At 41.6% G+C, this 24,964-nt stretch overlaps 1 protein-coding gene across 5 annotated transcripts in view; it reads left to right on the top strand.

Annotated features, from left to right (window-relative positions):
* The window catches only part of LOC122573623, a 141,451-nt gene that overhangs the window by 18,446 nt on the left and 98,041 nt on the right, over positions 1 to 24,964 (top strand). For all 5 annotated transcript variants that reach the window (XM_043740247.1, XM_043740248.1, XM_043740250.1 and 2 more), the window contains one exon: positions 21,629 to 21,882. The gene's annotated coding sequence lies outside the window, so the exon portion shown is untranslated. The remainder of the gene's footprint in view (positions 1 to 21,628; positions 21,883 to 24,964) is intronic.

The raw sequence follows: 24,964 nt of genomic DNA, 5'->3' as shown, positions 1-24,964 counted from the left end.
ATAGCTTTTTAGGCTGCGTCGAATTGCGACCAACGTCGTCTATTTGATCTTGTACTTTGCGAATTTTCAATAACGTGATCTTTCCCCTTTTTTTCTCTCTCTCGTACAAAAAGTTTAGGTATTTCAAAGGTTAAGCATGTTTCAGGAACGTCGAATTAATTCAAAGTAAACTAAAATTCAAAGTATGTTGAAGTATTTCGGAGTCTTATAAATATTAAGATACGAAAATTTGTATTTGGTCCCGAACGATAAAGTCAGGCAGCATTAGGCGGTATTATTTTCAATGTATGCATTTGCCTGAGAGAAAATTATAGCCACCGGATTATTTGTATTCCAACGAAATACAGAGCGGAGCAACGTTTAAAATGCTTTTTAAAACAGCTTAACGTGGTATAAATCATAACGATTTTATACATATAAATGCAGTAAAATTCTAGTTTGGTTATCCTTGGTATAATATATTTCTGTCTGTTTTTAAAGATAGAATTTTATTGTAAGAAGAGGATTTTATTTTTCTCGTTTGTTATTATAGTCCGGTCCTTTACGACTTAAGGAACCAGGAAAAGAAGTCCACAAAATTGGCTTAGGGATAATATACAAACTCGACTACACTTTAATGAAATATTTACGACTTTTCGAATTTTCAAATTTCTCCTTCGAATCTATGTAGTTTTCGTAAAAACGAGAAAGATTCAAGCAAACGTTGTTTCTTCTTTTCTCGTTGCTTTCGAATCAAGTAATTAGCATCTTCGACGAGAAGAAAGAATCTTTTGCGAGGAATGGCGTTTAACCATCGAAGCCGAGGTACGTTCTTAACTTGGCCAGTGGCTTCAAAACACATTTCTTTCGCGTATCCAACCTATCGAGTAATCCGTCGATATGAATAATACGACGCATCGTCGAACGATTTTATACTAAATCTTTCTGTTCCTTTTTCCCTTGTCGCCTGAGATTTTCGTTTCTCTCGGCGAACCTTGATTTTAGATACCGCGGACGGCCTCGAGAAGGTCGAGAGCGCGCCTTTAAGGCCGTAGCCACATGTTCATGTGGCCGTCGGCTAGCGGTAGGTCAATAAGCCTCGCTTTCAGCCAGATAAAACGCCCCTTTCTCTCGCGCGCGCGATCTACTCGCTCGCGTACACGTGCTCGATCGATCGGAATAATTTGGTCGCTATTCATTTCGGAAAAAAGACTTGGAGTTGTCGTTCTATAGATTTTGAAGAACCTTTATCGCTCTTTATAAATCGACTTCGATCAAATAAACTTTTAGTATGTTCGGGCGTGATCTTCACCGACTATTCTGTAAAATCTATGAAAGGAATATAAATTAGTCGGGCAGTATCGATAATGTTCATCGAATTCACGCGAAACGATTTAGTAATTTCGAGACCTCCTGCTGTCTCTCTCCTGCCCCATCTTTTGCACCTTTTCACCCTTCTTTTACCATATTTACTATTTTCTTTTTTCCTCCGAGTCATCCTGCTTCGACTCTCTCCACTGGTCCTTATATACCATGTATACGATCTTGTATCTCTCCTTTGAATCTTCCCTCCTTATCTTTCTTTCTTTCTTTTCTTGGTCTGGTCGTGGCCGTCTTTCGTCGGGATGAAAGCGTGTAAGCGTCATCCACACGCCAGTGGGAAGATTCTTCACGTGCACGGTCCAGCTCGTCTTAGTTTGAGAACTGAAGCCTGCAAGCAGGTGCGCCGGATACATTCTTACATTCCACTCGGCTCTCGTCCTCATCCAGCATCACGCGTCGACCTCCTCCGCCGTGTCCTTCTCCTCGTCCTTCTCCTCTACGACTTGTTCTCTTTCTTGTTCGTCGCGGTCGTCGTCTTCTTCGTCGTCGTCGTCGTCGTCGTCGTCGTCGTCGTCATCTTCTTCTTCTCCTTCTTCTTCTTCTTCCTCCTCTTCTTCTTCCTCTTCTTCTTCTCTTCCGTCCTTTACTTCTTCATCTTTCCTTCTTGCTTTTTATTTTCCCACCGGTATGTTCTTTTCTTCGGCTTCTCGTCGTACCTTTGAAACGATTCTCTCGAACACGCAGCGCTAGCTTTCGTTCAAAGTTTAAAGCGCCGATAATCGTACGGAAAAGGAAAGGCAGATATCCTTTTACCATCTTAAAGATGCATAGTGGATTAACGTAAGTCTAGGCGTGTTCACAAGGTTTTGTTCTCTGAAACTCCTTATTGAAATATATACGTTTGTATAGTAGTGAGAATATAAAGAATCTCTTTCCACGCCCTTTCAATAAATAGATATAGTAAATACGCAAAGTAAATGGAAATTGTTCCTTCGTTTTCCATTTTCCATTACTGATTTCGATCTCTCTGTTCGTGACGATCAAGTATCAAACATTTTAACGCGTCCGCGCTTTGGAGTCAGTCAAAGCGAAATCGCTTCGAAGGCGAAACATCTGGCTACACCTGATCCAATATTCCTTGATAACAGGTTCCAGGATATTGTCACCGCATCCTTTCAAAGACAATTTAGTACGGTCATGATCATACTCTCGATAGGATATTGTAGACCGACCACAGAGGAATCATGTTGCGTGTAAAGTGTTTACATCGGTTCGTGGTAACTGTATGTATGATCGCGTTTGTAAGGAAACTTTGTTCCCGGCTTTGCTGGTCGTTCGTCGAACAAGCCAAGATCGCTAGTCTATGGTTATGGCCAAACATGGTTCGATTATGCTTCTTTGCCTCGTGCATGCGTCTGCTTTCGGAAACGTCCGAATACATCGCGAATTCTCAACGACCCGTAGCCGACAGTTTACGTGGCCGATTTACAAATTCGCCAGTTTTGAATCGCTAAAAACGCAGCTGATATTCTCGTTCCAAGAAAATTCGCAAATATAAATTGGTATATTTCGAGCGATCCTTGGAAACTTTTAAAGTATAGAACTAAAATTCGACGTGGTTATACGTGCTTGAGGAGTGTTTCGTGGCGATAAAGCATCTCCGTTTGGATATTTACAAAATTGGAATAAAAAAAGACGAGAATAGCCGAGGGAATCTTCTTGCTTTTACGAATTAGAAATTTTTAGAGGAAAATTAGGAATATCAGAGAGAATCGTGACATAGGTTCTTGTATCAAATTCTTCTCTCTTCTCGAGAACCGTGTTGTGCTCGCAACACCGCGGCGTAACGAAAACACTCGAGACTGGGATAACAACCGTTGCACGATAGCGTGTCGTCGAAACGAACACCGGGGTTAGAAGCCGGTGCTTAGGAAGGAAATCTTCGCGGAAACCGATATCGCAAACGTGTTTAAATTTAATCAACTTCCTTCTCGGCAATTTTCCCCCTGCGGCAGTCGAACGAAAAATGTTTCAGTAAAGTACGTGCAGATATCTCGCAAGGATATTTCGCGAGAGAAACGCGATAGGGAAATAACGTTGGCAAAGTAACCAATAGAAAACAAATTGTCGGAGCGCGCTTTTCACTTTTTTCGTTCCATTCCATTCCATTTTTCGTTTCATTAAACTGGAAACTTGTTGTGGCGCTAGCGTTGATGTAGAACGATAACAAACAAACTCGTTGCCAAGGAAACGAATTAAATCTGCGTTAAATTATTATCCGTGTAACAAGTTCTTTATTTATTGCTGATTAATTTCGCCCTTGCCTCGATAGGGATACAAAACGACGAGAAGAGGTTACAAAAGGAGAAACGGGAAAGGTTCGTGGACAGGAGGGAAAAGGGATCGTCGTGTCCTGACCTTATCTAGCGACGTACGACTACCTTGTAACGCCGGTGCAACGTCGCGTAATTATAGTAGACAGGAGTAATTGCTCTCAGGAACTGGGAAGCAGTCCGAGTTCCACGTATATCGGTACAGGAGTAAACTCGGTAAACTCGTTGCGTCGTGTAACACGAGGACTCCAGTCGCGATACATGTCACGGAGGAATTGTTGCCAACCATTTCCATAACGAATTTTCAAACGTTTACCGTGGCGGCTGGTTTCCCCCGCTTCTTTTATTTGTCCAACGATTTCTATCGTTTGCCGCTGTTGCCGTACAAATTTAGGTAATTAATGGACTGTCGATGTTCGTGCGGGTAGGATACGGTATGTATCGGCTACGTTTATTTGAATGAAACTTTTGTTGGTTTAGTCCGCTTATCTGAACGTCGATTCCTATTGTATGAATGAAAACTTATGAGATAGCACGGAGAATCAGTGAACTTGTGTTATGTAAACTGCCTGCCTCCAAACATAAAGCATTATAATCCGCGCATTATATGGCCCGATGATTAATTTTTGAAGATAGATCAGTGCATAGATCAACTTCCATAGAATACTGCCAGTGACGATAAACCCGTATATACAGCTTTTACGGTTTATACGAATGCGTAAATATGTATCTATGTCATTTTGTCGTGAAAGCGAGATGTTCTTTTTTTCGTTCAACTAATTAGACACTTGGGAGTTTCGCTTCAAGAGGAACACATCGAGAGCGTAGAAACGTTGGTTCAAAATTGTAGCTATAACAAAAGTTCATATTGCTCTACAAATTCAAAAGAGATTCGAATAATTCATTTAGAACGATACTGCGCTTTTCCCAGCTCTCGTCGTCGTTCGAATAAAAAAAGACAAAAAAAAAAAAAAAAAAAAAGAAAAAATATAATAGGCACGCAGAATAAATAATACAGAAAGGATAGTATAGCTTGTCGAAGGTTCAATCGGAGAGTCAGCGATTTAATTAATCTATATAATGCAAATTTATGGACTCTAGTACTACCTTTTTCTAGTATTCTACGTGTTACCCAAGTGCTCTGCATAAATTACGTACCTGCATAAAATACAACCGTGATTAGGATACGGCCAGTCTTAATTAAAAAGCGACGAAACCGATTGCACCCAAAGGACTCGCTTGAAAAAATCCAGCGCAATTCATTACCCGCGCCTTAGGTAGGAAGGCGGGGGCTTCTCGTAAATTCGCCGCTTCTTATCCGAAACGCTTGATTTTTTTCGCGCGATTCTATTAATTTTACACGACGATGTTATTTCGAAAGGGGTCGGAAGGAGTAGTTGCACGTGCACGACCGTGCCGTGGTCATTAATAACATTTAATCTCCCTTGCAAAAGCGTCGGCGTGCGGGGGTGGGGAAACGGAGTGAAGGGAACCGGAGGCCGGTCGCTTTCCAAGAGGGGACCATTATCTGTCCACGACCGGCCTCTAATTCGCATAATTCGGTTTAGGCCCACATTAGGTGCGACGTTTATCCGACGCTCCCGTGTCCGTAAAATCGCGCCCATCGCTGGCGGCCCTGGAATTTACGAGCACCGTGGCCACATGCTGGTCGAGACCTCCTTCTTTTTTTCTCCTTTCTCTTTCCTTCCTGTTTTCACGTCCTCGCCTTTCCCGTTTGCAAAAAGTACCTGCACGAAATAAAAGAAAAGAAGCTGGATAGCGGCCGCGATACGTAATCGGCCACCAGAATTACGAGACGCAGATATATCGATAAGACGTATCGGACAGGCGAAGATGCAGATGAAGATACATCGATGGCATATCGGTTATTCTGACTTTTTGTATCGAAAATTATCGGTCTTTTCTCTGGTTATATGCTAGCTGTGACATGTTCGTTTTGTGATTCCGAGTATGTCCGATGAACGATTTAAGTAATGCGAATCTGCGTAGTAATAACATGTAACATATAATTATCGATAGCTCGATATTAATTACGTGGATTAATTAATCAGCGATCGTAGCTGTCGATATTTTCATCCAGTAGGAATACGAGCGAATCGCAGAGTTTGAAAATAGTCACGTTGGAAGAGGCAGCATATACTTAGCTGTACATGGAAATGGCGCGTTACCAACTTGCACGAAATTGTTTTCGGAGAAGGACGCGTAGACGGAGGATTGGTCGACGAGTCGAGTGTCAGCCACGTCCGGAAAGATCGTATCGCGATTCGTGATCTCGTTTGCTCTAGTTGGTCGCAAAGTGTAGCGTTACTCGTTTTGTACTTGATCCGATACTATGCGAGGAATCTCTATGGTTCTCGCGCGCTTGGTTTGGTATTTCGTGTCTTGTCCCTTGCCGGGTTGTCTATCGGCAGATTCTTGTTGCTTCGTTGGTTGTTACAGTTTCAGTGAAAGGTGTAGAAATTGATACGTTTGCATCCTAGGTATTTGAAAGTAAGTAGCTTTTCGTAAATACAATTTCATATTCGACTATCGATACTTACTTACTTGTCGGATTTGGACAATTTTTTCAGAAAATTTATGATATTCGTTTCGTTCGAAGAACGGAAACCTCTTGTGCCGAAAAGAACCGCTACTCTACCCTATTCGTTACTCGGTTTCTTTACTTGCGAACAATTCCTTTGGTCGATGAAGCATATTACGCCAAAGCACTTGCCGGTACAATATTAACGATCCAAGTTGCAGCGTAGTTTCCCTGGGCGTTTCGTTGATCGTTGGCATATTCGAAGCGCGAAGAAAACGGTTCGAGTGGCGTAACGTTTCTCACAGGGTGCGTGTCGACGCTGGAGGAAACTAACCTAAGATCCGACAAGTCGATAGCGACGGTCGAGAACGGTTCAAGTTATTGATCATCGTGGCAGGAGATGCACCCCTGGTTTGCAGGTGCGCCGCACTATTGCAACGCGCAACGCCGTTACTACCCCTGCGGGACTTTTCTTCGCTCTTGATGACACTGTTACAAAATGCTAACGGATCGTGCCGTTACGACCCAATTACTTCGCCTCTGCAACCGTATTCTCCACCTCGAAACTCTCGTATCGCGTAAAATCTGTGTCTTTATCGACGACACGAATTCGTGAATTATCAGGCCGTAACGCGTGAATCGATATTTTAATTTCCACGCTTTTCTGTATCTTATCTTTATTGTTCGATTTCGGCTGCGTAAACCGCTTCGTGTATTTCCATACGGTTGCGAATAGCGTGTGTTGGTGCTCGCAAAATGAAAAATGCATCAGCCGAGCAGGATGTGACGACAAACTCTTGCTACACCTGTATGGCTTTTTCTGTCTACACAAGTGTGTTGAAGAATGCGTTATTGTTAGCAGACGGATCTTTGAACTTTGACAGCCGGGTTTTTTATTTATTTTTATACAGCTTTTGCACAAATGGGAATTCATTCCAGGAAACTGGTCTGAATTTATGTTCGATAATTATTATCAATCGTCATCCCCGACGATCACAATTGCGTTTACGAATGGCGAATTGATCGCGATTCGAATTAAGAGATTTACATTCAGGTATTACGTGTCATACGTCGAGTTGATCGGAACAGTTTTCTTTTCTCTTCTTTCTTCCTCCTGCTTTTAATTGTCTTTTTCTTTTTTCATATCTATACGAATCACAAATCATACCGTAACGTTAGTTGCACCGATATCGAGCATCGATAGAAGCGAGTCTTTATTGATAGACGCAGTAACGAATGAAAAAAAGCGCGTATTAGTACGATTTTGGAACTACGTATTTACTCAGCTATTCAATCTCCGTTGCTAGACTATTTTCTCAATAAAAAATCTTTATGAATATAACTTGGAAGCTGTCCCCTTATTTTTCAACAATATTTTCTACGCTAACGTAATTACAAATAGACTCTAAATTGTATACTCTAATATCTCTGATAGTTTAGAAAAAAAATAAATAAATAAATAAAAAGAGAAGAAACATGCAAACAGGCAAATTTCTGCGTTACACGTTATTATCGTGTTTTGCATGATATTTCATGGATTCTTTTCGCTCGGCGACACAAATCTCGTTCGACGAGTACCTAGACCTTCGTACGGATAACTACCATCCCCGGCGACTTCACGTCTATCTCTTCCTCTTTCTATTTCTCTTCACGACCGATTCTCTTCGTTAGTCCCGTGTCGCTTCGTGCAATAATAATATTCCACTGCCAATTATACGCACTCTCTGACGCACGTTACGCATAACCGACGCTCCACCACGACACACCATGGACATATATTGCGTTTGGACGTTTCTAGACAGGTTCCATTATACCTTTGACGTGGTGGCTAGCCGGCGGAATAATTTCAGAAACCAATTGCGGTTTCGCGTTGTCCTTTCTTGCGTGATATTATCTCTTGCGTCAAAATAGCAATAATCTCGGTTCGTGGAGAAGTTTCGCCATTCAAAGCGAGGGGATTACCACGTCGTCCTACGTATACGCGTACAAGTGTATACCTTATGATTGAAATTTTTCTTCCGAATAGGAAACCGAGCTGACTGTGGATCGCTAACTGTCAGCGTACTAAATGAGTCAAGCAAAGTTCTAGGGAACTAAAGCTGTGTCTCGTCTTCGAGAAGGAAGGTGTTTTGTTTCGCCTTTGTATGGAAAAGGACTGTACGCGCTTTTAGTTTTATATTCTGTACATTTATAAATGGCAGGGAAAATCACCGAAACGTTATATAAATTGCAGTTCTACGATTCTGCAGATAAATGAAGCTCTATCGTAACGGAATAGAAGAGAAAAATGAAAGCGTAGAATCTTTCTTCTACGTTTAATATCAAATATATAAATCTATTTTGTTAAATACATTGGTTCGAAGATTGAACTTGTATTAAAAGATCACCGAACAAATGCATTTGGCAGAGTAACGCGAGATCGAATAAGACGAAGGTGTTCCGTTCTCCGTGAAAACATTTCAATTTCCGTAACGGTAGCGTTTCTGATTTTCGATACGGCAGAGAGAAACATTTTCGAGAGTTTATTCGACGCGTTGTTCGATTTTAAACGATACCACTTTGATTTTTCGTTCCGACGGAAATGTTTTTAAATTCGTGTTACGTTTACCGCGGTATTGATCGAGGTCAGGAGACACGTTTCACAGTCAGCAGTGCGGTCTTTATCGATCTCTCAGCTCGCTCTTCTCCGAACGCACTTCATCCATCCCCGTGCAGTTCTTTTTTACCCGTCTTTTCTTTCTTCCGATAGTCGCCGGAGCCGTTGAATAAAGGACGAGAAGAAGACAAGAGTATCCAATGAAAGGACGATAATTACGATTTGTTTCCTCTCGCATGCGATAAGATACGTGACCGAACGAACAGATGCTTTTTTCGTCCTTTCACTCTTGCAACCTGGCTGACTTTTTCGTTCGATGAGAAACGCCCGTTGCAACGAGAAACGTTTTACCTCGTATCAAGCCGAGTTTATATTTTACTTTATATTTTCGATTCACGTTTACATTTTCGATTATACCGCTGTTTGAACAGCGGCCCGCGTTTACGTTAAATTCATTCACCGTGGTGTCGCAAAAGTGTTTCAAAATATATAGAAACTATTTCACGAATGTATCACGCGTGTTATCCGAAACATTTTCGACGATATTGATAAAATGTGAAACGAGTCTGAAGATACTTATCGCGAGCATACGTTTCCCAGAGATTATCAAAATACTTGAACGATCAAAGGGAAGAGACTTGGACATGTGCGCAACGAAAGAAACGAAACGCATCGTCCCTCGGACTCGTCAGTTTTACCTGTTCGCAGTTTTTCTCAAGATGGTCGTTTCAGACAGACTGCGCAACCACGAGAAGTTCGGCGTTGTCGTCTAACGAATGGACGATAATTGAAATTTCTTCCTCTCCATGGAACAGTCTCTCTTCGATGGTTTCTCTTTCGTTCCTTTCAATTTCCGCTACGCCGTTTCTACTTCTACGGCCCAGCGTCGCAACTCGACGGCCCTCGCAAGAAACTCAACTGCTTCGATATAGCGAGAACTTCCTCCGACCGTTGGATACTTTTTACCGTCTCTTCCTCTTCTTACGTTTGTTTCTGATCGTCGGATTACGGTCTTCGTGTTTTATCAAGCATCGAATCGGAAGTTTTCGAACGTCGTTGAAGTTTCCTCCTCAGCTTTCATCACGTAGTTGCCTTAAATTCGACGTTCGTTGTTTCGCGTTTGCATTACGATAACTCGATGATCCGAACAAATGGTACTCGTTGGTCGTGCGAATGGCATTAATCGTGTCGTAGAACAATACGATAATAGTCGGCAACTGATCGAGCATTATTCGTGTACAGATTGGAAATCGCTTTATGAGGGTAGGGTATTCATAAAATCACGGGTTGAACGATGCCAGGCAACGGGATAAATGGCAAATAGCGTCGAGTCCAACAAGCGTGATATTTAAATACAAAATGTGGCGGAGGGTTACCGTCATAATTTTAAACGAATCTGTCACGGAGACTGCATCGAAAAAAAATCGATTTACGTTCCACGGCTGAAACGCGGTTGAGTTGACGTCGTCCCTGCCACCGTATTAATCTCGACCGACTAATTATCAATCAGCCGAGGATTAACAGTCAAATGGCGAGTGGCGATGCAAGATTCCCACGTTCGGCGTGTTGTTGCTGGCGATCGAGAAGCCGAATCCGTAGTTTTCGAACTGGAAACGGGTATTTCGTTGTGAAACGAGGAGGGTGGGATCAGACTATCGTCGATGTTGCGAAAACGCAGTTTCAATTGCTACGTGGAAGAGCTGAAACGAGAGAGTTATGATATTACGCGGAACTAATTATTCGTATCGCTGTTGCTGCTAACGAGCCGTCGTTAACGGGTTTCTTCTTTTTTCTACGGAATAAAATGTTTAGCCAAACGTAACTATTTGTCGGCGTAAATAACTCGGCGTCATTTCTATTTTCGTTTTATATGGTAATTTTTCTTCCTAACAGAATTACCGTATCTTTGTGAGATCTTATCGTTACGTTGGATACGATGCTCGTTTCGTCTTAGACGATCGGGAGGATATCATTCGTCTTGGACTTCTTGCGTGGTTATTACGTTTTTCACGAAGAATCAATTTATTCTTCGGTGGTGAATATTTCGAGGAACATGTGGAATTTAGTTTGGGTGCGCGCCATATATTCTGTGAAACACAGAGTCCACGGTTTCTGTTGAACGTGCTTGCATACAGCGTATGCATCGCGAGAGGGGCACTTTGCTTGCGCGAAGGTTCGATCTCGGTTAGGGAGCAAAGGGCAAATCAAAGTTCTCCAAGTTAAGAAGTAATTTGTAATCTGGTTATTTATCCTGAGATAAATACTGAGAAGGATGGCACAGTGGGCGCATTGTTTCACGTATAACGCATCGCACACGTGCCTTCTTCAATTAGAAAATCGCGCAACAAGTGTTTTATACTCGATAGATTTACAATTAAATTGCAAGATGTGCAACGATCGTAGCGTATTCGATTGACGGTCATTTAATTCTGCGTTCAGAATTCTATATGACAGAATTGGCACACCTTCGCACTAACTTTGTCGAATAATTCTATAGAAAGATAATACGTAACATAGGATCTTTTCTCTCGGATTTTCAAACAAAATCCTAGTCCTAATAACAAAGCACGCGCGTATCCACGAGCAACGAAATCGGTTGAATGAAGCTGTGCGATCCAAGAGAACGCGGAACTCTCGAAAACGGCTGGCGGTTGTTGAGTTTAAGAACGAAGTCTCGATGAAGTCAGCACGGCTGTCTGTCTCTCAACTATCCGCGTTCGTCTAACCGAGTGACGCCGACGCGACGGCCTTTGATTTTTAAGGAACGTGCTGCTCAGCACGAGATAAGGAATTTTCCGTCGTTACATCGTAGATTCATGGCGCGCTGTTAGTACGCTTCAGACGCGTAATATCGTTTCGTACGCGAGAAATCACGGGAAACGTTTCGAGAGCTGGCGTAACGGCGTCAATCATTCGCCAACTCGAATGAACGCGTTACGATCGCGATTTTCACCTCTGCAACGTTACTGATTAACTGACATTAAGCGTTGATTTCTCTACGAACGGATTTTTCCCCTCTGCGAATATTTCCATGGGGATATTCGATTACGCCGCTCGACGCACGGAATCGTAGACGCGGAAACGCGATATTTAATTCCCATGTTGAACAGTTGGCCGAGGAACGCGTACAGTTATGCTGGATACGTACGCACCGGGCGCGACGTTGGAATGTAATTAAGAGAGAAGGCGAATCGTGTGTACCATTGTGTGTCAATTACATTTTCAGCGGCCATTCGTACGACTTCCGGCAAGCTTAATTGTCTCGTTGTTCGTTTGGCGATCATCCGTATTTAGGTTACGTGTACGGCGTGTTCATTCGGTACGAAGGTCAATAATGGCCATCGGTAATGTTTTCATCTCGACGTTGGCTCAAGATCGATCGTTAAACCGTCGTTAGACGTAGTTGGAATTTTCATGGGGCGTGAAACGGCTTCAGGGCAGAGACCGGCCAAACGATTTCGATTTATATTTCCACCCTCCTCTTGTCGTTCGTTTAATTACGCCAGTACTTTTGTCAATGACATTCGATTAGTCTTGTTTCTCTGGTGCAGAAATCACGGAGTAGCGGTTTTCATCTTCGTATCTTCCGAGGGAATAACACGTCGTTATAACTTGGTATTATATTTAATGGAAGGCAAAAATATCGAGTATTTAATGATTTTAACACGTCGGCAACCGGACCTCGTCGAAAATTGGCATAACGTACGTGTATATTACGTCGACGTGATCCTTACTCCATGACTTTTATGCCATTTTTACTTTCGTCTTTTCACGTGGCTACTATCCCCGCATAAAGATTCGATCGTAACTGCTTCGATATAAAAAGTTCATTTCTCAATCTAACCTCGCATATATGCATAATCATTCGTTATAATTACAACTCACGTTCCTCGTACTTTAGCGATTCCGGTTCCCGCAGCATCCTTGTTATCGTAGACTTAGAGACCAACAGCTGATGCCTTCCGTTTCTTCTTTCTTTTTTTTTTTTTATACGAAATATATCAATATTCCGCGGTCGTAGGACTTCGCTGTTGCTGACAGTAAGCTCGCGATATTTCATTCCGTGCATTAAACGCGCAATAAAAGAGCTGAAATGGAACGTACGTAGGTTCGGCTGGAGCTTTGATATTGTGCATAGGCAGGAAATTGCGATGTTTTCGTATTTAACCGATTCGCTAGATTACGCGTTTTCAAATCGTATCTTTATTCTTGGATGTATTATGCGTTTCGTAGCGGAATATATTATGCAAAGTGGCGTGCACCGACCGCTCGTAAAAGATTTATCTTTCGTCGGTGTTTCTCTTTCCTTTTTTTTCTTTTCGCTCTTTCGCCGAAAAATTCGACGATAGCTATAGGAAATCGCGTTCGTTGAGAACGTTGCGTGAGATTGACGATACTGTGGTGGCGAACACTGGGCCAGGGTCGAAAAGCGGCTAGGGTCCTTGAATAGTTGAAATAATTAAGAATGTTTATTACATTATACTTGAGCAGTCGATTATCCGCTGTATTAATAAGCCTGGATATTCAGTGGCCTCGTATTTAATATGGTTATTTATCTTTTTTTTTTTTTTACTAAATATATATATGTTTGCAATACGAATTTGTAACATCTGTGTATATCTGCAGAATGGTTTGAAATTTCATTGATACGATTATAATCGTCGTCTGATTACAGCGACAAAAAGGTTTGAAAATGTTTCGGAAATTTGTAAAAGTTAGAGGAAAATCGGCAGGAACCGGAGAAACGATAAGACAGAAACTAGATCAGCCGTTTGTCCCGAAAACTTGTCACGACCCTGTTCGAAATGTATCAATCCGAGTATGTTAACTCCTTGGCCTACACGCTATCTGTCGATCGCGCGAACCATAGTAAGCAAGAAGTTCGGTCGCGCGCCGTGCCATTCATCTGTTCAGCCGTGTGTCCGAACTGGGGCAAAATGTATGCTTCTTATGACATGTATATTTGGGGATTACAAAAGGAATTGTTAAATACTAAACAACGTTTGAGGACAAATAATGTTTTTAAGACGTCTGAGGCGTAATCACGATCGATTGATCGGTTAACAAAAACAGTTTATTATTTCAAAGTGGATAATGAATCGCTAGCAATTTGTAAATTACCACGAGTCAGACTCGTGGTTTTCGCTTATAGCACAAATCCCTTACCACGAGACTCGGTCGTGGTTATAGGCCAAGGGGTTAAGCGGGCTACACTCGCGTTTCTATCTTGCGAGAGAGAGAGAGTACGTTGATGTCTGACGTTTCATCGCTTTTTCTAAACGAGCTTTCTGAATAATGGCGATAGAAATTTATATTCGAATGTTATCGTTGAAAGGAAATATTATTCACGTGATGTCCATTAAAGGAAACGTTACTCGTTATTTTATCTCATTTTCTCTTCAAAGAAGAAAAAAAAGACACATGTCTGCGTATGAAAATTGCATTACGTTACGATAAAACTGCGAGCCTCATAAACAGACGAAAAAAAGCGAGAGAGAAATGACGCGGAGTAGAAAAAAACGAGTGAAATTGAAACGAAAAGAAACGATATATCGCGACGAGATATTCGCGAACGTTTATTGTTTTCGTCCGTGCGAATGGACCATCGTTTTTTATTTCTCGCACGATTTTTCTCGCGTCCATGCTCGCCCTATTATTATCCGAACGGTCTCTCAGAGACGAAGGAAGCGTTATCCTTGCTACGAAGACGAACTTTCGGTCGGAATTTTCTATCCGTATCGTTGTTCCATTTCACTGCAACTTCGTTTCGTATCCGGTACATCGATTTTCGATGGAATAATGCGAGGGACTGGTTTTCGGCCGATGTCGTCCTTGTACAGATGGTTGTCGGATCGTTCGAGATCATCGTTCGACATCTTAACCTACCTTATCAAGATGAAAAATCATGAGAAAAATGCTCTGCTGATTTTTCTCGGCCATCTTGATAAGGCAGGCCAAGGTAGCGTTATTCGAGTCAGTTATTTCAAACGATCAACAATTTTTAAATTAATGGTAACGTTATCGTTAACGGATAAATTGTTCTCTCTAACGAGTAATCGTTATCGATGATTTTTTCGACTACTGTTAACCAGTATCGATGACCTATCGATAACGGGCTTCTTTTTAACCGTTTCGCTAACGAATAAAAATAACACGAACTTTTCGAATCAAGTTCGAGCCAAGGCGAATTGCTTAACATAATCGAAATATCCTATTGCCTTAAGTAACTCCACCTTATCCTATCGATCACGAAAAGGAGAGACGTTGGAAATGAGAAACGGAAGTACGAAAGGAAAAGCGAAAAATTAGAATTGCCTCGAAATTCCTTAGGCGGCGTCTAGCGCTCGTTTCTTCGTCCGCCAAGGTGAACGGATACGTATCGAAAGCGAACGTAATTGTCATCGAGACAAAACGTTGTTATCGGTCCGTATAAAGTGTCGGCGAATGCGCAATGATTCATTTATGAGGTCCGCACGAATAGGCGATTGTATGTGATATCAGTCGGTCGTATACGAAAAATAGCGTTCGGGAACGTGAAAGTACCACAAAACGCCGGGAAAATGGTATCGATGGAATTCAAGGGCAAGGATAATGGTAGCGGGGTGCAGAGGTGAACGTCGATCGCGAATAAATCGCGTCTGAACAATTCCGGGAAAGTTGGTGCCTCGTTCTTTGCTTCGAGTGTTTCAGAAACTTTGGAAAAGCCGATGGTTTCTACTATTCTTCGCCGTTTTGTTTCTCTTACTGTTGTAATAATGTAATGTAAGCCAAGAACAAGAACTGCAGGAAAACGAGTTTGACCGTTTCGCAATTTCACGACGAATATCCGATATTATGACAAGTTGGACGTTCTAAATTACAGGTTTTTGTCGCATAATTGACTTTAACAATTTTACAATTCCATACCAAATAGCAGAGCGAGCTGTGATCTGTGATTTATAAAATTTATATGCGTAGAATTTAACTTGTCCTATTATCGTTAATTTATCGCTAGACTGCGAGTATTCGCGCGAGTGTATATTTTTACGGTACACGATCGAAAAAATCGTGTAACTGGATTCAGATCGTGTTACAGAATTTCGGAAATTCTCGTTCGACTCCCACGAAATTTCACAATTTTTGCCCCGTGCTTCTCTATACCAAGGACACGCAACACCATCTGAAAGAGCTATCTATGTAAAACATGGCAACAAGGTCATTTGTAGAAACGTGGGGGCGCATGATACGTAGGAGATACACGTTTAGGCGCGGGATAACCGTTACAAAGTCGTTATCTCTTCCTTTTCGTGTATCTCTCGAACGATGACGGGGCAAAACGTCAAAAACACGTCGATGTTGCAAGACATTCAGATGTCTGTCGACCAGGAATAGAAGTACTTGCAAGAGCATCGCAGAAAGGAATACGAACATCGGATTCCTTTTCCGGGAATCTGGCAATCCGTGGAATCCCGCGATCGTTCGCCCGTGTGAATTCCACGCGGGAACACACACGCGTGCGTACGTTGCACACGCCATGGAAAAGATTTACGATCCTTTTCCAGCGAGTGGAAAGCCGCCCTTGCTGCGTGCCCACGGGACTAGTTATCGAGCCTCGGATCGAATTTGAATAAGTATTCGAATAAGTATTCAGTGGGATGGCACAGAATGTGGAAGCAGTTTCGCGAGAAAGGCCGTGGATTTTTCAGGTTACGACGTCTGTCGTTCACCTTTTTCATCGCGTTACGCGCGCCATTCAGAACAGGTCGTTGTTCATTCTTACGTTCTAAGTGCCGTTTACACGGTGCTAAGCCGCTGCGGTGATTCCGTTGCCCGAGGATAACGAACGCGAAACCGAGAATTTAAAGGTTCTAACTGGCGGTGCCGCGGGTGGTCCTCGAGTTGGCCAACTTACGAAAAGGAAAATAAGACGAATGCGGGTTTCAAGATGTTGAAGTAATTATTTCAAGGAAAACACTACGCCTTTTCGTTTGTATACCCGTGACCTGGTGACCGCTGTTACGAAGAGAATAGAATTTAGCGAAAAAGATTGAAAATAAAGAGAGGTCCGTGTTATCGCGTCCTTGGATCTAAATTTTGTTTTGGGTTACGAGGTCTGGAAACAAGAGAGCTATAAGTAGACTTCTATTGCTGTTTCTTGTAGCCTTCAGCTAGAGCTACGCACCAAGCTTAACTTTTTGGTCATGTCCTTTGATATAAATATATGAACGTGTTCCGTATGATATTCTTATCGTATCGTAACACTGAAAGAGCGAGGATCTGGATTTCTATTACAAATTCATCCATTCGTTCCTCATCATCGGTCAACCTCAACAAAAGAGAAGAAATTTTCTCACGATTTGACGCTAATTTTCCTCGCATCTATCAAAGCAAACGTTTAAGATCGTCTCGAATCTCTTATCGAACTTGTCAATCCTTTTCAGTTGGCCAGTTCGGCTCAACTTGCCTGTGTCTATGGAAAGTTCTTACTCGGCACACGGCCGGACGCTCGGTTGAAATTTGGTGAAACTTAACGAAGCGATGTAAAGTTGCGGGCTGATAAGAACGAGCAATTAAAACCGTGAGGGAAGGAGGAAGCTCTTATCAGAGCCACGTATCCTCATTGTCGCTCTGGATCCATAGCATTTGTCAGGGCCACCGGTATATCCTTCGTGGGCACGATATGCAAAACGTTAACCCACATTTCGCTGATGTATAAATATTTATTGGCGAAGAAGCCAGTTTCACCGAAACTAACCAAGTCTCGCGGTAAATAAGACGCATAGATCGGGCAATCGGTGTCGGTTACCGTCGATGACTATACGTGCTGGTATCCATACTGTTGCGTCCTTGAGACGATACATCTCATTTCAGCGACGAACAAAAGCTCGGGATGTCTGCGAAATACCAGTCGACGTACTCGTTAACGTACTCGGTCGAGTCCAATTTTACCACATGCAAGTTGTAAATGCAATTCGACGTTCGCGTTAACTTTCCTGTTGAACGTGCAACCACGACAGATGTTGGCGTACCTTTATAAACATATTTAAAAGATACACGTAGTTGTTTGTCTGGTAACCGAGCCGAATATCTGTTACTTTGTTCACTGATGAAATTGGTCTCCGGCGAATATCCTTTGAAACGTTACAATGATGTAAATTACGCATTGGTCGGTTTTGAGGTCGGTGGTCACTTGGACACGTTGGCCCTGTTGCCCCTTTGTTGGCGGTTCTGTCTTCTTTGAAGCTCTCTGTGGCACGATCGCGTAAAACCAACTGCTGGAATTCGCGCAACTTGTCAGCTGTCTCTTTGCTTTCCCCAAACGGTAAATGTTCAAAAATATCCGCAGACTGGACGTTGCACGACTCGATCTCGCTTTCCCTAACGTACGTTGTACAATTTTATTGCTTCTTCTCCATACGATGGTATTTCATCGTTGAATCTATTCGATCGATACGATCGATCGTTTTTATTAATAGACCGAAGAAAAATTACCAATGAAAAGATTAGAAGCTCGTATTAGTTGGATATTAGTTGGATGGTGATGCAGAATTTACGTTGCAATTCCTACGTCATACATCGAACGTAACGGTAATTGATGGAAATAGACAAATATCAAGTACCGGAAGTTTACTAGGCAAACTAGATGGAGAGATCGAACAGCTGTCAATTTTATGGCAGCAGGTAATTTCGTGAAAACGATTCCTCCAATGACGGTCCATGAATCTAGCAGCTCGCTTTACGGCCTCGTAAAGTCCGAGTTTAAGTTTAAGTTTCATTATCGTCGTCGAACGAACCGAAGAAAGTATCTTGCCTTTATACGTTCGTTTTGCGTCGGTTTTACAATCGAGCAATTTCCAAACGATCGCGTACTTTAGATCGAATACGCAATTTCCTACGGAAACCAGTGTCCAATCGTGTTTCATCGTTGAAGAATTTCGAAATGACGCCGCCTCTTTCGCTATGCGTGATTTAACGCCGGGACTTTGTTTCCAGGATCGTAATAAATTTCTCAGCCACGTTTTTCTTTCTCACCCGTTGTCATCTAACGTCGGTTAATCCTTCGCAGACGGAAAGCGATAAATTTAAAGAAGATCCTTGGAGGAAGCCAGCGTTCAAGGTTGTCGGTTCTTTTTGAAAATCCTCCGAGTCTGTTGATCCTTGGCTGGTGCGAAGCCCTAGACGGTTTTATCCACGTTTTTCTCTTCTTCGTCTCCCCTGTGCTTTCATAAACGCGAAATGATAGAGAAAGAACCGAGATCGTCGGAGGATGTCGGCAAATTTTTTAGCAGCAAGACTAAGCGGCGCTTTCAGGGAAATAAAAAGAGAGGAAAATGAAAAAGGAAGAAACGTTTTTACCTATTAAAACGGCGATGCTAGCTATTATACGTCGTTATTTTTTCTCAAAATAAGAAGAATTTGCATCGAAGAATTCGAGGTTTTTGCGCGTGCAAGTTCTAGTATTTTTGATTCGATAAATTGTTCGGAAGTTCCTATATTCCTATAATCCTCGGGATTATCGGCTTTCGCTCCCATAAATTGTACGAGTGTTTAAAAAGCTAACAACTCGTGGGAACAAGTTCGAAGAGCGGATACGAGAGAGCAAAATTTCATATTTCCATTCAACGAGAACTTGAATTTCATTTCTAATCCTCGCGCTCGTGGTCAAACTTTCGTCGTCGTTGCCTTCGGAATTTATTTCATCCAAAAAATTCTATCTCTGATAAAATACAAACTGTCGGTCGAAACAGTCAATAAGTGTGGTCGCAATTGTGTACACGGCGTATATGGAGAAATTTCGTCCGATCGTTTACTTCTTATCCGGCCGTTCGGAATTTCTCCAGCAAGGGACATTGTTCTTTTGTAATGAACGAAACTCGTTGATCGATTCGCGAGAAAGCCACTGCCATTGTCCATGGGATCGATATCCGTGAGAAGTTCGATGACGAGTCGCGCATAAAATGGAATTTCGTTCGTCGAATTGAAATTTAATCGACACCGTTAATCTCATTATCAGTCGACGTTGTTTTACGTTCTCTTTGTTCCGAGCTTGCTTCATTGTCTTCGTTCTCACGTATTTTCGATTTGCATAATTACAATCCCTTCATCGTTCTTCTCATGACACGACGTTCTCAAGGTCCCCTTCTCTTTTCCGTTGTGTCGATTCTTTTCAAATGCTTTGCTCGATCGCAGAAAAACAAAATCGAAGATTTTGCACCGCTGTATTGCCAGCGGATAATCGAATCTCGTGATTGGCCAAGCACGCTGGATACAGTTTTATTCAGCAGGTTGGTCGAGTTTTCGTAGCAGGGATGTTAAAAGACGAAAGGGAAGGAAAGCGAATCGACGTTTATGTGCGCGTCCTCTTGGCACGTTTCCATCGTGTACCGTTCAGCATCGAGAGAAAAGGAAATAGCGCTTTCTGGGTGGGCCTTAATTAACTTGTTCCTTTGCATACTTGAATACGCTCGAGCGTGACTACGTTCGCAAGTTTGCCGACACTGACTTTCATTTACCGTCGTGTCGAAAATCCTTTTAATTGTCTCGTTTGATTTTTATCTTTGCTTCGTTAGCGTAGCGTCGTCGGTATCGTTGCTCCTTCCGTTTCCCTATCCAGTTCAAAGAACGCTTTAACTTTGTTCGTTCCTACAATGGCAACTTTAGTTGCCAATAATAGTAATACAAACGTCAATAACATTTTTCTGTTTACGTGATAATTGTTTTTCAAAATGATGGAATTTATGGAGAAGATAAAAGGGGAACATGCAATTTGGATGGAAATATCTTGTCACGTATCTGGAAGCATAGGGTTCGCGTATGGCGAGCATGCACGTTAATAGAAACGAAAATTCAAGTTTCTGGAAAGGAACGAAACGAAGCGTTCCGAAGGGTTTCGAGTTTTATAGCTTCGCGACCTCTGCACGAAATTGTCCTCTTTCTGTTTGCGCAAGCTTTCTTCCGCCTCTGATTTCCGCAGATACTCACGTACTTTTTTACCAAGATTTTTCTCCCGGTGGGACTGAATAAACAGGCGGAGTCTCTGCGTGATTCAGGTTGTTTGTATAGTAAATTAATGCTCTCCTAAAAGACGTCTCCCGTTTTGTTTAAGAAGATGCTTGGATTAGAAATTGGAAGTATATGTTGAACGGAGAACGCCTCGTGTTATCAAAAAACAGGGAACATAAATATTTCTATTTAGACAACAATTATTCCGCGTTAAATGAGAATTTAAATATTTGGAAATTCGTCGGTTCGCGTCTTAAAGTTGAATTTCTTGCGAGCGGCGAAGTTTAACGTTCGACAAAATTTGCATCTGCTTTTAGATGTGAGATAATTTTCGAAAATATTATGGAATACGCTTTGCACTCGAAGGATACATATTCAGCGACTTACGGGTAGAAGAATAACTGAACAACGAGCTTCTGTAAGTTCGTTTCATTATCCGATATTCCAATTTCAGTATCAACTCACGTGTTATTTCAACTTTTCGTTTAAGTTACTTTTACTTGATTCGTTCTATAGGTTTTCCAAGCACGATAGAACAGAGTGACCTCTGAAAGAAAATGCAAACATCTTTCCGTCCAACTTGACATTATACTTGCAAATTCCACCATATACATCGATGTGTAAATTTTTCATCCGATAAACAAGCATTGCGATAAGCATCGCGCAATTAACAACGAGAATGAAAATATCACGTAACGTATCATGGTTATTGTTCAAACCATTTATTTCGCATAACTAGACGGCAAACAGACAATTTCCTAGTCGTCGAACGATTGTTTCTTCGCGAGGGGGCAATATTCACGCAATGCGATTTGAAGTAGCACGACGTTTAATCTAATCTAATCGATCGTTACGTTTTCGTTTTTGTTTCAGATCGTCAGACCACTCGGGAAACAATGGCCTTCGATTCTACGGGAAATAAAATTCTACGGGCCGTCTGAGATTCCGGGCAACTTTCGCGACCAAAAGGTATTAGTTCCTCGAACTCTTCGGTTCGCCTTCGAAAGTTGTTCGAGTGGTGAACAAAGAACAAGAAGAGGAACCGTTGGACGAGGGACGACGAGCAAACAAAAAGGGAAGAAAGCAGAAAGGAAGGATCTTGCCAATTACTGCCGCTCTGGAATAAGGTAAGTCAACCGCGTTTTCAAATTTTCAACAACTTCTCTGATATCATCCGAGTAACTACCGTCAAGCCACCCTTTATCCTGTTGTAGAAAGTTTGCTTTTTCTCCCTCCACGATCGGTATTACGTTTCTTATCGGCTATTTTCTCTCGTGGATTAACGTTTCGTCCCGTTCTCGCTACTGGCTCGTTTCCGACACTCTTACGAGTTTCTTTAATTGAAATTCTGCGAATTTCTTTGCCTTTCTTCCACCAATGAAAATGCTGCCGCGTTTCTTTTTATCGACGTATTTTATACTCTGCTTCTTACGCCTCGATATTACGTGTTTCTTTCTGTTGTTCGTTTCAATTATTACGAGATAATGAGAATTATATCTTAGTAGATACTTAAAAATTCTTCGTCGAATATAGGAAAATCGAGTAACAACGATGTTACCACCGAAATACTCGTAAACGGAACAAAGTTTTTCCTCTTACGATATAACACGGTTGTGATAAAGTTCCTTCAATTGTTAGATCGCACTTTTACGCATCGTTCGAACGTCTGCGTCGAATTTAATCACGCGAGTTTAAGGTCTCGGGGTTTAAGATCGTGCTTAAGAGAGGAAAAGCTTGAAATAGCGCAACGAGTCTGCGCTGAGGGACAATCTCGTCCTCTTGGGTTTCCGATGTTGACAACTATTGACTCCATTTGTCTCCCTCGTTGTCCCATGTATCTTACTTTATGCTAACGTTTCGCACGTGATGTTCCAACGATAGCCGCTGTGGGTCACGTTTCTTACGAGTGCACTTAAGCTGCAAGGTCTCCCGCTCACGTATAAGAATTTGTCGCAACGCTGGAATCTCATGGTCTTTATGAAGTAAATCTCCGCTAAGTTGATTTTGAAAAGTCGACCGACCAGCTTACGCCTCTCCGCAAATACTGTCAGCGTCTTATCGCGTTTCTGCGTCATTGTATTCATCCTGCTTGATTTACGTTTTATACTGTATATCGAAGCGACATCTAAAATGTTATTCTCCAATGATGAATTTATTTGCAAGGGAAAACGGCAAACCTTATATTTTGAATTTGATGCTAGAATCCTCTTGTACGATAATTTACCTCGTTGTATTCCCGTACAACGTTGCGCTCTAACACGAGTCGACGAATTGCAGAAAACGCAAACCGACAATTTAAATATTTAAAAATTTGAACACTAAAAAATTGGAATGTTCGAAGATTGAAATGTTTCACGAAATTGGCAAGTTATAGGTTGCCGATTTCTTTTGTTACAATTTTGTTACATGGTTTACCATGTATTTGGTCGTCCGAAAAGTTTCTTTCGTTTTATAAGGAAATAATGGATGCACATTTTCCATTCTATATTGTTTTATCGATTTCGTTCTATCAAAGTAAAGATCACAACGTTCGACAGATTAGCTTTCATGTTCGTATAAAGATGCGTCGTTGTAAAAGACGGGTGTGTAAAAGAAAGATACTTTTCGGACAACCTAATACGAATCGCGTCGTATCACTCGTAAAACGTTTCCAATTTCGGTATCCAGTCGATTCCATTCGCACGATAGAACACTCGAATTCAGATAAGAAAGTTTCGATCTAGACAACGGAGAAGCGTTAGTTCTCCTTGGAATCGATTGGAATTAATTTCGCAGTTGCTCGCCTCGTGCAACAACGGTCTAGTTTTTGGAGTTTCTGCACGTTCGATGTCTTTCCCCTAATATACGAGACCCGAGGAATCTAGGGATTCCTCCCTCGGGATTTATGCAACATTTTTGCGGCGGCGCGGCGAGCCCGTATTCCCGTTGTTAGTCGTGTCTTAGCTAGTGCGGTGGAAGTGCCAAGCGAAATGGAGAGCCCTCGACGATCTAAAAATGATTTCCAACAGCCAGAAAATGCCTCGTTCTACATCGTGGTAGGATTATAATAGAGTCTCTCGAGCAAAGGAATCGAGAACAATTCGAAGTACCTTGTATTATCGCGACGTTTCTCGCTTCCTCTTCTGTGACAGTATTTTATTTAGAATATTCGTGACCTTAACGCTAACTTCACCAGGTCTTGTCAGATGTCGGACGAAGAATTGACATAAAATTAGACGAACGAACGAAACGAACGATACTTTCTCACATTAACAAAAATTGAGAAATTGATTGGACGGATAATATTAGAATTTGCATAAAGTTAGACGAACGAAAGAACGAACAGCGAATGTACAATTTTAAATTAAATTTTTAGACAGGTCGTTTGACCAGGCCTGGTAAAGTTAGCGTTAACCAAACGATAAATTGCTCTACCAGTCGCTACGAGTATCGTTTTCTTCGTGATTACGAAATGAACGTAACGAATACCATTGAAACATTAAAAGTTGAAAATTTCGAAGATAGCAGTAGGATTAAAAAAAAAAAAAAACGTACGTAGGATTCCTCAAGGTACGAGCGATTACAGCGAAATACATTTTCTCCGAGTTATAGATATCGCGAGCGATTTTTATCTATTCTTTTATCCAGACCGTTTTGACGAAGGTTATACGAAACTTTATCTTTAAATAAGATATACGCAGTTAATTGCGATTAGATTTGCTATAATGTATTTGTGACAGGAATGTTTCTCAGAATATAGTCGATCTTGAGGTTGTTCAACGAAACAATGCGCTTCTCGATTTAACTCGTTTAAGCTTCCCGATCTTTTGATAAAAGTGGAAGTGCAAACACGAAGAATACAACGTTAAATGATATATAGGAATGATTAACGATCACGTAAGAATTCGTAAAATGGTAGGCGTTGAAACGAACTGAAATTTTGTCGTACCTGGTGATATCAAGCGACACAAAGAAATAATTCAATCCTCGTTAGCGCATTTTTAGAATTTCCTATTATATGTAATTCCCTATTATATTATATTATTATACTCTTCAGCGAGAGTTTAGGTATTCGAGAGTTTGGATTACACGTTCCAGGCATGTTAATTAACAAAAAGAACTATGATAATTAAAACTTGCTTTAACGAAATTAATTCGAATAGTAATTATATCTCAAGCTATGTTTCAGATATTTGACAGACAAATCCAACGAGTTAGTAATTTTGTTTG

The sequence above is a fragment of the Bombus pyrosoma genome, linkage group LG12, assembly GCF_014825855.1.
Source record: "Bombus pyrosoma isolate SC7728 linkage group LG12, ASM1482585v1, whole genome shotgun sequence".
NCBI lineage: Eukaryota > Metazoa > Arthropoda > Insecta > Hymenoptera > Apidae > Bombus > Bombus pyrosoma.
This window is presented reverse-complemented; position numbering and strand designations above follow the sequence as displayed.